At 35.5% G+C, this 11,427-nt stretch overlaps 1 protein-coding gene across 1 annotated transcript in view; it reads right to left on the reverse strand.

Annotated features, from left to right (window-relative positions):
* SORBS2 (sorbin and SH3 domain containing 2) overlaps window positions 1-10,760 on the reverse strand; it is a 165,999-nt gene extending 155,239 nt beyond the window's left edge. Inside the window, exon 1 of the mRNA XM_057696605.1 lies at window positions 10,545-10,760. The gene's annotated coding sequence lies outside the window, so the exon portion shown is untranslated. The remainder of the gene's footprint in view (window positions 1-10,544) is intronic.
* Window positions 10,761-11,427: the final 667 nt, after the last annotated feature.

An 11,427-nucleotide genomic window follows, 5' to 3' on the forward strand; every position in this document is an offset into this window, starting at 1 on the left:
AAAGCAGAAAAAGGTTGTATTTTAAATAATTGCCATTTCAGATACATCATAAAAATTAACAGATATAACCCCAACTACAAGTTTAATTCACACGTACGCACATATTTATGTTGCTCCATGAAGGAAATATATTTTTTTATGTTGAAATTATGTATTTCTTTGAAATGTAGTTCAAAGTGAGGAAGAAAACTTTAAACATCTTCTTTCACTTTTAACCCCTTACATGCCTCAAAACAAACACCTGAACATATGTGAAAATACTCGAATTCATAGCTGCAATCAGTAAGGTCTTTATTCATTGAGAAATTTTGTTTCAATATCCCTCTTGTTAGACTTTTCCTTGGATGTTTGTCTTGAAAATCCTACTCAAAGCTCAAATAAGTTTTTCTCAAAGTCACATTCATCTTTCCTAGGTCATTTCAGAAATCATACTCCTTCAATATTTAAATAGGAGCAAATACAACACTACATAATCCATGGAGAATTTATATATGCTAGCACAGCTAGCTATCACTCTAAAGATATTTTCTGCAGGAGAGAAAGTCCGTCACCTGAACTCACTTGCATGTAGAGGGTGGATGTTCACCGTGATGCCTGACATACCTATTTGTGGAGGAATCGTGTCCATATCTCTTTATTCGTTACCTGCCGTAATTGATAAAAGGGGCTACATTCTCAGCACAAGAAGTGCCTCTCCTGATTGCTACCCCAAGTAATTCACTTTCCTAATAATTGCATTAAATTCCAAACCTAGCGGTCTTTTTGTCATTGACCCTTGGTTTTCAAAATTGTAAGTTCTGCTCTTCTAGCCTCCTTTATCTTTCTTTCACGGCTCTTATTACAATTTTAATTACATGACTACTTGGTCAATTATCTATCTTTCAATAACTATCTCCCCCTGCATGGGGGGAGGGGGTGGGGATGACTAGCCCACAGGGACTAAGACAGAGGCCAGAGCAGACTACCGTGCAGACTCTTGACAAATGATTATTGATTAGATGACATAAAGACTAGTGGTGCCATAAATGTTAAAAGACCCAGAAGTTTGATATTTAGAATTTCATCCTTCATATCATGCTTTTCAGATAAAGTTATATTTACTGAAGTTATGGCAATAATGCAATGAGTGGGACCTTTATACTGTCCCAGAATATAACTCCATACTTTGTTTTTATATTTTTTACTGAATATTAGAGCTTGGTACATTTAACACCTGGCCGTGCTTATATTTAAGAAGAATGTTCTTACATATAAATCAGAAAGGAAGGAAATTAGGGGTTTACTAGTAAAACCGATTAGTGTTTTAAGTGACCACGGATAATGACTTTTAATACCTTAAGCAATTTCACATTTATTGAGTGAAATACCATCATAAGGATCTTTTTATATTGTTTCAGTCATTTCTTTTCTATTTAGTTCTGAAGATATTCACATTTTTGTAGAGTTGAATGGCTATCGTTCAAAAGATAAGAAATAACAAGTCTTGTTGAGGATGTGGAGAAAAGAAACCCTTGTGCACTGTTGGTGGAAATATAAATTGGTGCAGCCACTATGGAAGACAGTATGGAGGTTCCTCAAAAAATTAAAGTCATTTGTTTCTTAAAGACTTCTTTCACTATCACATATGAATCATATGAAGTTTCTGGTTTAAAGCTTTGCGTTCTGACTATGGTCCGATTTTTTTTTTTAACAAGACATTTATCATTTAGCATTTGCCTACAACCATCACATCACATAATAAGTGGCAACAAAACAGGTGATTTGCGAACATTATCATTACTCTTTAGAAGGAGAGTCTGAGGAAAAGGGTTCTTTGAGAGAAGTGATAGGACTGACGTTGGATCTCAATTCCATGGCTGACACAGCGAGCCACACCCTTTCTTACTAATGAGTCTGGAAGGGTTGCCAGCTCTGCTTTTTACTTGGGAAAACACAGGGTTACTTATGCCTGAACATCATGTACTGAATTTACTTCCATTGGTTGACATGGTCACCTTTCCTGGTTCTTCAAGCTTGAAGAGAAAGCAAAGTGAATGTACTTGCTATATGATAGGGGAGTTTGGTAGTTGGAAAGTCTGCATGTAAAGCTTGTTTATTTTGACAAAACAACTCTGGCTTTAAGGGATTAGACTGGAAGGCAGAGAAAATGGATGTCAAGAGTGATCAGGACAGTATTGAGAAATCCTAGTCAAGAATGTTGCAGCAGCCTTTAAGCTAGGGCAAGGGGGGATGTTGAAGTTGTGCGTGTAGATAGAATCAACAAACAGTGACTAACTTGGTATGAAGGAAAATTTGAATGCTTGTTTAAGATTCTAATTCTGAGTAACTGGGTGACACAATTATATTAAAATATAAGCCTTGGAAAGAAGAGCAGGTTGGGAGTTGGAAGATGATGAGTTTTAGAAGTATTGAGTTTGAAGCACACTGAAGATACTCGTATGGGATGTTTACCGGTTACTTGGAAATTCGAGTCTGGAACTCATGAGCGAGATCAGGGATAGAGACATAGATTTTAAGATTTTCATAAAGGAGGAAAAAGTCAACTGAGGGGAGATTTAAGAAGAGGGACAGAACCCAAGGGAACACCTTTAAGGTCAGGCAAAGAAAGAGGCACCTGTAATTGAATTTAAGAGTGATCAGAGAGATTGAAGGAAAATCTTCTAGTGTCAAAGAAGGCAAAGGAGATGAGATTTTACTGGTCAGGGAACTGACAGTGTCTGATGCCAGTAATCTGAAAGCCTTTTTCTCACATTCGTTTCCAAATATTACTTTGTGTTAATTACATAATAATTGGTTTCTCAGCTTTAGTAACAATGACTTGAAGAAATTCAAGGTTATTCTTTGTGTTATTAGAACGGCACAGTTTCTTCAATGTGCTTATTTTTACCATTCAAATATTTGATATATTTTGCCTAAAACCTAGGAAATATCTTTTCTTTGAATTTTATGATTTAAAAATAAGAAACTTTTGGCTTCTACTGAATTTTCAGACTACGTGTAAAATTACTTGTAAAGAAAAAAAAAGGAAAAAATTATTCAATATAATCCATCATTTATGAGACCAACTAAAAAGACAGTGATGTCTGCCAGCTTTTCCATTTTTAACATTTTGGGATAACTCTATGGATAAAACAAACAAAAAAAAGATCAGAATACAAATTCTCAAAATTAAGCATTGATTCCTGCCAAATCATAATGAAAAATCACTAGGTTTCTTTCCCTGTGATATCAAAGAAGTGGGTAAGGGTGAAAATTAAGGAACAGTTGTGTGTATGCAAATTTTTTGGATAAATTAAATTTTAAGAAATATGTGATTAAGTTACAGAGTGAAGTCTTTATTTTAAATATAGGTAGTCCTCACTTTGCACAGGATAACATTAACTGGGAACTCACACATATTAAATCACATTGTTGCTTTCCATGGTCCTGGTCCTGTGGCTACTGAGGATTGCCCGTATGTTATAAACTCACATTTCATTCACTTATTGCACAGAGAAACAGAAATCCTTGAAACAGAAATCCTTTCTTCTCAAATATTATCCTAAAACCAATGCTAAAGAGGTAAGTTAAAATATACTTATTCACTGCTAGATTCAAACCCCATTACAAATTCTCATAAAGCAAAATGACACATTATTTAATATTTTAAAGAGCAAATATCACATTTAATAGATTCTAAGAATTGGATGTAACAATACCTTGTGGAACAATACACACTACAAAAGTGATCTTGAATGTGGCTTACAATAGACATTTGTCTGCAAAAGAACTAAATGCATCGTCTCTTCTAATTCACCGTTTATAGCAATTTGCGTCTCTAGGTAAAAATATAGAAGTATAGGCCAAACAAGATACCACCTATTGTATTGCTTCTTCTTTGTAAATTTTCAGAAAATCTGCTCTGCTTTAAAACTAATATTGTCTTTCAGTATTATCAGCCGAGAAACGTATTTAAAATTTTTTTTGGTATATACAATGTATCAAAGTTAAGGTGTGGGAGATGCAGGTCTTTACTCAGACATTCAAAAGATAAAAAGAATAATATAACAAATATCCAGGTACTCACCATTCATCTTAAAATATAAGACATTATGAATTCAATTAAAGCATATTGATACATGCCTCTGAAGTATCTTCCCTGCCTCCCTCAAGGTACACAGTATCTGAGTTTCAAATTTTTCAGTGCACTTTTATGATGCACGTTTTTAATTGATGCTTTTGTTTAAAATCCTTCCTATGTCTGAGATTGTGAATTTTTACCTTGAAAAGTTGTTTTGGATTTTATCAATGTTTCTGCATTGAGATTGCTCTATAGTCAGAGTGTCAATTGTAAATCTTTAAACCTCAGGCCCCATATAATTCATACATGATGGTAAAGGGAGTCTTTAAAGAGGTAAGTGAAGCAATGTAAGAAGATCCTTACAATATTTCACTCAATACATATGAAAATGCTTAGGGTATCAAAAGTAGTTATTTGTGGTCACTTAAAACACTATTTGGTTTTGCTAGTAACCTCCTAGTTTCCTTCCTTTTTGATTTATATGTAAGATCATTCTTCTTCAGTTAGTAAGCACAGTCAAGTGTTAAATGTACAAAGCTATAATGTTCACTGAAAAATGCAAACTGGTCTTCTGCCAAGTGTTTTTACATGTATGCTCTTACATAGTCATTCAGAATATTGATTAGGAAAAGCATGTATGTGAATATATAAACTTATGATTTAGGCATAGGTGATCATTTTAACCCTCTGCTTTTTATATAATTTCAATATATGAAATAGATAAAATATTGTAAGAAGATAAAAATCTCACTGAATCACCTTAGCATAACTATTATCACTTTATTTCCAGACAAGTTTTCACACAAACGGTGGCTATTAAGTGATGGATCTCACCATGTGGGACAAAGCCCAAGTGCCAACTTTATTCCAGTTTTGGAATATGAAGTTTATCCATTCATTTTTCAAGTAAGGTAGCTCAAACACAAACTAAATGAAATATATTTTACATTGAAGACGAGTAGTCATCTTAAAAAAAAGTTTTTTTTTTTTTTACAAAATCAACTTTCATTATTCTTTCTACAAAAATCCTCTCTTAATGAATTTACCATTACATTCAGTTTTTCAGTGTTTTACTTGGTTTTTAAAAGTCTCTCATCATAAGCCATAGTCTTTTGTGATATCAATATAAAGTTTAGAGACTTGTTTACATCTACTTTTGGTTGTATTCTGCCTTGAATGAAAATAATCATATTTAATATTAAAAAGAAAATTTCAATGATTTAATTTTATGTCCAACATCAATAGTAAATTATTGATTTTATAGTAAAAAATTTGTAAACAATTGTTTACATGTTATAAGTAAATAATTTATATTTCAAATTATAAAACAATTTATAAATAAAATAAATAGAATAGATTTTAAAATTTTATTTTATTTAATTAAATAAATTAAAAATATAAAAAAATATTTCAACTTATAAAATGATTTTTATTGAAAGAAATTTGATTTTTTATTTAAACTCAACCATGAAGAAGTGATACTCTTTAAGCTATTTACTTCTCCCCAAAGTTATCATTTTACTGCCCGGTAGAGTCAGGGACAATGACCACTTCTTACATCAGAATGAGGCCTGGATCTCTTAGTTTGACATTTAACATCCTTCTTGAATTAGCAGAAAACTTCCTCCTTTATCTCCAACACTCCCCTGCTGAATCCTCCAATGCAGGCCCACTGTTCTGGACTATTCACAGATGTGCACATGAAGCCCAACTAGATGCCAGGTCATACCTTCCAACACTTGGCTCTGCTGGTACCATGAGGATGTGGTTTCTATTCTAACTGCACATTTACACAGCCATATTTGGTTTTGGATAGTTTTCAATTCTTCTTCTTTTGGTTTTTTTTCTTTTTCTTTCTTTTCTTTTTTTTTTTTTCAAGGGCATTTTTTTTTTTTTTTTTTTTTTTTGGCCACCCCTACAGCTTGCAGGATCTTAGTTTCCTGACCAGGGATTGAACCTGGGCCCTTAGCAGTGAAAGCACAGGGTCGTAACCACTGGACTTTGAGGAAATTCCCAGTTTTCCATTCTTAACCATGATCTTTAATCTCAGTATAATAACAATTTTTTAAAAAATTTTATTTATTTATTTAAAAAGTGAATACCTTCTTAGTAAAGCAGATAAATTTGGAATAGAAAATCTATAGATCTATAGATCTAACTGTATTGTTAACTATATTTGGTTATATGGTCATTAAATTTGCAAACAACGTACATATATATAACTTTTCAATGTTCTTAGGTGTTTTTAACATTAAGAATTTTTTCTAAAGGTTGAGTGTTGTGTAGTTTTAAAATATTTAAATGGTCAGGTCAAACAAACACAAAACTTCTGAACATTGCTTGGAACTAAATTCGAAACCAACCAGATTTCTTAGGTTTGCAAAATTGAACGAGAGAATTACCACTGAGCTGAATGCATGTCAAGAGCAACGGCTCCACTAGAATTAAACCAATTCAGAGTTGTCCTTGGACCAGGATTTGCAACGTGTCAAAGTAACCAAAATACAATACTTTAAAAACACATGCTGTACATGTTTTTCCATTAAACTACATTCAGTTTCTTTTTTCAAGCCCAAATTTATCTTCACAACAAGAGATGAGTGTTTCTATCCTATCTTTTCTAATACTGAATTGACTTTTCATTAAAGAGTACATTCCTTTATTTAAGCTGTGTTGTTACTAACCTGATTCTTTTTGTGGACCTGTATCTTTTCTTTTGATCAACCAAATTATAGTTTTTGGTCATTATACCACTGGCACATACGTGTCTTTCTCTGTAATCCTCATCCATCTTTTGCTATGTTTTTCTCTCAGAGAAGTATAGAAAGTCAGAAGTTAATATGATTCGAAATAGCTCTTTCATTGGTTGGACAAATCATTTTCTTATTATCCTCTGGCTATTATTTTTAACATGTTTTGTATCTTCGTATTTTGTAATGAGGTTGAATGGTACACTCTGAAAGCTCTTGACATGAGAGCCAACCTGCCATATGCTATTTACTAGGGATGCGAAATGGGTGATGCAGCAACTCTGGGGGTCAGTGTCCTCACCTGTACATCGAGAACACAATGCCTGCATGACCAACCCCATATAAATAGGAATTCCACCCTGCCTCAAGATACATGATCCAGGAAATCAAGGTAGTTATTGAATGTGAAATAGCTATACATTGGGTGAAATAAAAATACATTCTATTATCTCTGATAATCCAGAGTATTAAATAAAATTACAGATGTAGGTATTTTGCAGGTAGAGTTGTAGTTTCTAGGACAACGTCTGGTTAAAGAAGGCAGTATTGAACAGTCCTGATACCTCATCCTCTGCACCAGGTGGTCTCCTCTTCTTATTTCCACTGCTCTCATCTTTGTCCCCTTCTTCGTCTCAGTTATTTTTGGTTTAAATGTAACATATTTGCTGGACAAAGCTTACAAATCCCTTCTTCCTTTCCAACCACTCAAAACACACACACACACGCGCACACACACCCTTCACAACCCAGCCCATTTGACTGTCACACAACGGCTTTAGGTCAGGCTTTTCTGAAGAAAACTGACTCTGCTGAGTACCTCTTTATCAGTACACATTACATTACAAGTAACAGTACTGAACTTCTTAATGCTTACAGTGTTCCCTAGGAGTATATCAGTTGAGCAGGCAAAAAAATATATATCTGGAAGTTTATTATTTTTCCACCAATATATTTGACACCACCTTTGGAGAGCGAACAAAAGGCATACTGTCAAGCAGATGGACCAGGACAAAAATGTTACTGTTTGTTCCACAGGAGCACAGAAGTATATTTAAGCAAAGAAAGACATTCCATGACTCTCCTGGGACTTCCTTCCTTCAGCTGAATTATACCAACATGTTCACACCACTTGGTTCAGACTGTGTTGGAATTTAAAATGCAGACTTCTATTTGCCAATGCTTCAATACCACAGCTATAAAAATTCATATTGGGGTTGACCCTGGCTTTAACATATTACAGAACAAATGGAAGTTTATTGGAAAAATGTGTATACACGTGAAATTACAGTCGGAGATATGAAAATAAGGGGTGTCCTTGTTCAACAGATTCTATACTTCTACAGGACAGCCTCAAAGTCACCAGAAGTCACCTGGTTTGGGATTATGTTTCAAATCCAGGCTCACTGACATTCATGAAACTTTTGGCAAAACATGGGCCAAGTTTCGAGCAAGGCTGGGTAGAATACTTCTTTCATGTGGAACCTGTGTGAAACTCGGTGGTTTTGGCTAGGTTTCTCCTTGAGTTTCACATTCAAACAAGCCAAAGCTTCAGAGTAAATTAAGGGGCAAAAGGAAACAAAGAAACAAAAAACAAACCAAAAAAACCCCCAACAGAGCAGGAAAAAATGGCTTGCCTAAGAATGGAATGACCTCTATCATGTTCCAAACCCATTTCATCCATTGGATTCTGCAGCTGAACTTTTATTGCCTTTTAGAAGTACATTTCTCCTCAGCAATGCCCAATCAAGCCTTCCTAGTATTAAGGGGGAGAGTATCCTAGACCCCCCCCCAAAGGCAGTGAAGTATACGCTCAACATAATTGGAGGATTGCAAGTTTTGACTGTACACCCATCACAGAAATGAGATGATTAAAAATCTCCATATTATGCAGCTCTGAAGGGAGAAAGTTAGCAATTAAATGTCCAGCTTTTAGAAATAAAAAATTAGACGGAACAGCTCTAGGTTCTCCTACTGTCTTAGTCGCAGTCCTAGAGATCGTATTGCATCTGCTCCTAATCTGGAGGGATGTCTCCCATAGCTTACTCCCTAGCCCCACCCCTCTGAACATGAGTCCTGTGGCCACTGGCTTCCTTCCTTGTCAGCAAGGTGCAGAGCACAGGGAGTGCCCTGTGTCAGCTCTGAAGAGTCACCGTCCCCGACTGGGACCAACCCAGTCTCCTGACAGGATTAGGCTCTTTCTACTCTTCACCTTCAGGGACAGCTCGCCAGGCAGAGTCCAACTCAGAATCTGGCTGAGGACTTTGAAAATATTCTTTGCTTGTAGAGTGACAAATGTAATACACACATGAATTTTCTCCAAAATAAAGAATTTGATTGAATGGCTAGAATGTGCTACACTCTGCCTATTTTAGGAAATACATGTTTTTCATTCCTTTTCCCTCAGTCAGCAGAAGTTTCACTAACATAGTAGACTTCTGGCTATAGAGGATTTTTCTTTTCCTTTTTTTCCCCTAGTTTTCCTTCTTAAAATTTTCTTTTTTTTTCTTTTAAATTTTTCTTCTTCTTTTTCTTTCTTTTTTTTCCCTTCCTTTTTAAAAAAAGGTTACCTGAAAGATGTGTTTAAAACATTTGTTTTCTTTTGACATATGGTGTGATACCAATAAACTTCTTTGGAACAAGAATCTCTAAATTCCAAGGACTTTCATATCCATGTTAAAAAGCAACAGTAGGCCCTGAGGCACATGGTAATTTGGAAGCACTCAAGTGAGGGGTTGATAGAATCTGGTCTGTGCACTGTCATTCGCTGCTTGATTTTAGACATCTGCTTGGAGGGGAGCAGAGAGTTTTCATAAAGTCTACAATGGTCAGAGAAACTCACCATAAAATAGTCTTTGGCTTTCAGTTGGGGGTCCCTGTACTAATAAAACCTAACACATGTCAGTGAGAGAAAAACCAAAGCCCATTAGATTATTCAAAGGAAATAATATAAAAGCGTTAAACCAAAAAAAAAGAAAAAAGGACTTTTTACTGAACATAGTAAATACTGACAATCAAAGTAAATGCTGTGTTTGAAGTTAAAGTCCACAGATCAAAGTACTTTGCAAAATGTTAGGACCAAGCATGAGGTGGGGGAGGGGGAAGGCACAGAAAACTCTCCGAAATATTATATGGTGACATTCAAGAAATCTGCTAGCCTAAGACAGTCAGCTAGTTAGGGAATTCTCAAAACCAAGTCACCTAACTGTGCTAGGAATATACAACAAAACAGAACAAACAAACAAAAACTGTTCTAATACTACAGTAGCCATGAATAAAACAGTGACAAAAGAAGGTAATAGGATAGAGCTATCTCATAGTCCTCATAGAATAGTTACTAATATAGCTCCTTTACTCAGGTTGTTACATCTCTCTCCTTTAAAAAAAATGCCTTTAGAAAGTTAAAAATAAGTAAGCCGTCTAAACAAGAAAATTAGGATGTCTGAAAGACTCCGGGATGGCTGGCAATGAGGCTTAATTAGCATTCTGATGCAGCTCAATCACAGGCGAGTCTGTACAGCAGGTCAGCATTACAGAGCACGTTGAGCACAGTTTAAAATTACAGCCACAAAATGCACAGATGCTACTGCCGTATTCTAGAACACCGTAACTACCTGGACTTCATGTGATAGCCCCAAACTTGTTTTCACCGTTAACAAGTTATTTTAAAAACATTAGTCATACATATATCATAAACCAGTAAAATAACTCCAGAATAAAAAAAAAAAAAATCTTACCTACAGGCAGCCGAGTTCAACAGTTGCTCTGAAGAGAGGAAGTAGGAGTCAGTGGCCTTTTACATGTGGAGATTGTTTATTTAGCCCTTTTTAAAAGGTCTTGAACTCCAGAGGTTTAAGATTAAGTCCAATCCAAGTGTCTGAAGGAAAAAAAAAGGCAAGAGAGAAGGCAAATGAGAGAGGAAAAGAATCCCAGCTGCTGGGTGGTGCTACTGTTCTGAGAGCATTTGAGCTATTTTCAGCAGTAACAGCAGCGGGGTTGTCTGCAAGGGATGAAAAAACCTTGCCCGAATCGCCACACCCCACCCCCCCTCCGGGGAAGAGGGGGGAACAGAAACCAGGAAACCCACAACAACTTGCTTCACGGTGCAAATATTCATTTACATTTTGAGGAAAACTGCCGGCACAATTGAAAACAAAACACAACAAAAAAACTTGACTGAAATCTTAAAGAAACATAGTACATTGCCGTAATCCTCGTGTTTTCAAAAGGATTTACCTGGTTCGTTGAAAATAAGATATTCTACTTATGCCTTATTGAAAGACTTTTCTTCTGATAGTTCCTTGCTTGCTTCTGTTTGAGTCTTAAAAAATATTTTAGATCTCTCTGGGAGGAATAGCTACTGTCAGCCTATCCTTCTTAAGACTGAAGACAAGTGGTTTATTTCTAGCCCGCACCCAAATTTCCAGTTTCATCAACTATGCTATTTTTGAAAGCTACTGAGTTAAGCTGTTGACGTTTCTTATCTGTTGGCAGAGATTGGGGGCCATTCAATGACAAGACGCAGACAGGCACCCATCCCCTGCCTCTCCCTCTGAAGGCCAAAGAAGAAATATTTCAGATTGGGTCACCAACAATGACTGGCAAACTCTGAGCTTTCAT

Source organism: Hippopotamus amphibius, chromosome 10 (assembly GCF_030028045.1).
Source record: "Hippopotamus amphibius kiboko isolate mHipAmp2 chromosome 10, mHipAmp2.hap2, whole genome shotgun sequence".
Classification (NCBI taxonomy): domain Eukaryota; kingdom Metazoa; phylum Chordata; class Mammalia; order Artiodactyla; family Hippopotamidae; genus Hippopotamus; species Hippopotamus amphibius.